The sequence below is a fragment of the Solanum pennellii genome, chromosome 12, assembly GCF_001406875.1.
Source record: "Solanum pennellii chromosome 12, SPENNV200".
Lineage (NCBI taxonomy): Eukaryota > Viridiplantae > Streptophyta > Magnoliopsida > Solanales > Solanaceae > Solanum > Solanum pennellii.
The window spans coordinates 53,448,068-53,452,029 of record NC_028648.1 but is presented as its reverse complement, the minus strand read 5'-3'; positions in this window follow the sequence as shown (position 1 = coordinate 53,452,029).

The following is a 3,962-nucleotide window of genomic DNA, read 5'->3' as shown; positions in this document are numbered from 1 at the left end:
ATGTAATCAATGAAGAGGACTAGGTAGTGGTCTTTTATACTGGCCTTATTCAATTTATGATTGTACATGAAAATATGCCTCTTATCACTTGACACCGCAATCATGACCCTTTTCTTAGGCACACATTAGAAAGGACTCAACCACTTGTTCTATGATATACAGTACATTATTCAAGCATCTAACCACTTGATTACCTCTTTTCTCATCATATCTTAAATTACTAGATTTAGTTGGCGACGATGTTGTGCAGTTGGCCTGTGGCTTTATTTCACGTATATCTTATGCATGCACAAAGTTGGACTAGTTATATGTATATCAAACATATTCCATTCAATATCTGTGTTTTTCTTTTTATTACTGTCAAACCGCATTAAATTACATTTCAAACAACTCTGTAGAAATACTCATTGGTTAGGTTTTATTATAACCGAAAAATACACACCTAAGGTATGTGTAACATCCAAGAAATTAGTATACAAAACTAGAGTCAAGAGCTAGGGCTCTTGAGTGTGATGTTGACAATTAAAGTCATAGATGATACTGTATGTGCTTGGAATGAGGGGTTAAGTGGTTGAATGTTCAGGCATGTCTTACACCCCGTAACCTTATAGACTAAACTAAGTCTTAGCATGTGGGGCGTCAAGCCTAGGGAGTGGATAAGGACCTAAGCTAGAAAGGTATAGTGAAAGAGATTTTGTTCTTCGATGGACCTAGTTGGTAATTGGTCTCCATGATCTGCTAAGTGACTTGGCAATGCGCGAAAGTGCACTTGTGGTGGCCAAGTGGGTTGTCCCATGAAAAGGACTCTACTTAATGCGGCTTTTCGGACATTCTAGGACACTTAAACATAGTGCTCTGATACAAAGTTTGTCACTCCCCGAGCTATGCCCGCGACACGGACACGGAACATAGGACCACAAGTGATCCCGAGCTAAACCTGATGGCATGATCATGAGCATACTAAAGATAATAAAATGAATGCGGAAACTAAGTCATAATTTAAACTGAAAAGATGGAGAATACCCACATTATATAACTGCGAAATTTGATACAACGAGTTGAATACAAAGAAAATATTAACTCAATACGAAGCTAAAACAAACTATGTCTGAAATAAGCCTCTAACTAACTAGAAATGCGCGGAAAAGCCCCACATAAGTCTAGCAAAAACTGATACTAAATGACTAAAACACTGAAAATAACTCATGACTGTTGTCCTCGGAGAATAAGCACTCACCACTGAATCTGCTGAACTGGAGCTCGGGAATCGATCTATGCGTGATCTGGATACTGAGAACCTAAATCTACACCACGAGAAGATGTAGCACACGTATGCATCAATACTTGAAGGTACTGATCATGTAGGATAGAGTAAAGCTGAAATAGTACATAATTGAACAAACACAAAAGCAAGTATATAATCTAAATATAATATAGATTTTGAATGCTGAGATAACTGAATGCAATGACCAATTTATAACATGCTGAAATTGAATATTGGATGTTCTAATAAATGGTCAATACGGTGGAATTTGACTGATCTGTCGGAGCTACTGATAACCGATAATAAAACCATATGAGATAAATGTGGAGCCTGTTGTATATGCCCCATCCGAGAGGACCCATATACCTGCCAGAGGTATAAAGACATGCTGGTGTGATCACTAAGCTGATGCCCATAGAGGGGACCTACAACCTACTTGGCTAGTAGTTTTGGGACTAATTGGGTACGCTGAACCCTAGTCCAACTCGGTATTATGATACTCTCAATAAATTAAATGATTAATATATTATAACTGAATTTTTGTAAATACTGGATAGCTCAAAAAAACTGAACATGAAAGCTGAGAATGCAACAATTAATCTAGTAATTTATGTATTTATAACTGAGGCATGTATATCTGAAGTAAATGATGTATCTGACCTAGCATATATAATTCAAGAACTAAAGAAATACAAGCTAGGGTTCTGAAATTAATGAAATAATCTAAGTAATAACATGGTAATCTGATTTGGAACATATATTTAATAAATTCATGAAGTTCTATTGTAGTTCTAGAAACCGTAGGTTTATTCATGATAAGAGAATCAAGAACTGACTGAAAACTAGGGATCTAATGGGTGAAAGGAAATCACTAGTGAAATCCACATGCGTGGTGATGAAATTCACGAAAAAATATTCAGATTTTGGGGCTGGAACTGCTGGAACCTTGGTGCGTCCTTGAACTAGGGTTCTTGACCTTTTTCTCCTTTCTTGCTTCTAATTTTCTAAGTTTTGATTTATGATTTTGACTTAGGTAAATTTAAGTTATGTTTATAGGCTTAAACTAACTAAAATATGATAAATTAGAGTCAAAACAATGTATCTTAGGGCTTAAAAAAAGTGGGGAAAGACTAAAAGACCCCTGAGTTAGTTGCTATCGGACCAATTGACGACCTGGACTGACGGGCTGTTGTTCAATCAACTGTCCGTCATTTGGATCCGTAGGTTGGGTCTATTCGATATGTCTTTACTAAAATGGGCATAAATTTTTTCTCAAATATCTTATTTTAGAAAACTCGGTAGCTATGGAAAGCTAATTCAATTATCTATCATTTCATAGGTCATGGAACACCTAATTCATTTTTTGCTAAAAGTTATGATCATTTGAAGTTGAACCAACTGCATTTTCCTCCATACTGTCTGCTATTTTCCACCTACGGTCCGTAGGTCCATCTACGTACCGTGCTGGTCAATCGTGGTTCTTGTCAGAGAGTGGGTAAATGGTGTCTTGATCTACTGATACAGACTACGAACCGTAGTCTGACCTACGGACCGTAGGTCCGTCCATCGTTCAATACTTAGTCAAATTTTCTAGGCTACGTCTTGGGGGATTTTAAGTCACAATCGACAGATGTGCAGTACGGGTCGTGGGTCAGGCTAAGGTCCGTCTATGGTAACCGTCGATTACACTTGCAGATTTCTGAAAAGCTGGTTTTGGTCTGTTTTGGATATAGAGTGTTACATTTTCTCCCCCTTGGGAACATTCGTCCTCGAATGAAGACTAAACTAGCTTAAATAGAGGGAGAGTTCTGCAATCCCTACTTCTAAACACTGAGATCTGAGTTTGTGACTGAATTGAGTTCCAAGAACATGCAAATAACCTAAAAATGCAAGTATAAACTGAGGGAAAATGATTCTACGGCTGAATTCACGCATGAATGAATGAAAAACAGAAGCGACTTCTTTATTTCTCAAACTTCTTACCTGACGGTCAAGAATCTCAACTGGTACATCCTCATAAGAAAGACTATCTTTCACCGTGACACTCTCTAATGGCACTACAGAGGCTGGATCACCCACACACTTCTTCAAGAGTGAAAAGTGGAAGACCGAATGTACTACTGCTAATTCTGCTGGCAACTCTAGCTCATATACCACCTTTCCAACCCTTTTCAAGATCTTGTAAGAGCCTACATATCTATTTCCCTTTCTTGCCAAATCTCATCACTCCTTTCATAGTGAGACTTTCAGGAAAACCCAATCATCAACTTGAAACTCTAGTTTCCTTCTCCTTCATCTGCGTAAGATTTCTGATAACTCTGGGCTGTCTTAAGTCGCTCTCTAATGAGTTGCACTTTCTCCATAGCATAAAGGTTTGAATCTGGCCCTATCAAAGCTGCTTCACCTACTTCGAACCAACCGACATGATATCTACATCTACGCCCGACAGTGCCTCATAATGGACCATTTGAATGCTAGAATGGTAGCTATTGTTGTAGGCGAACGCAATAAGAGGAAGGTGATCATCCCTACTACTCTTGAAATTGATTACACTCATCCCTACTACCCTTGAAATCGATTACACAAGCTCTCAATATATCCTAAGGGTCTGAATGGTACGCTCTGCCTGTCTATCCGTCTGTGGATGAATGTTGTGCTAAGGTTAACTTGAGTACCAAGACCTTTCTGAAATGACTTC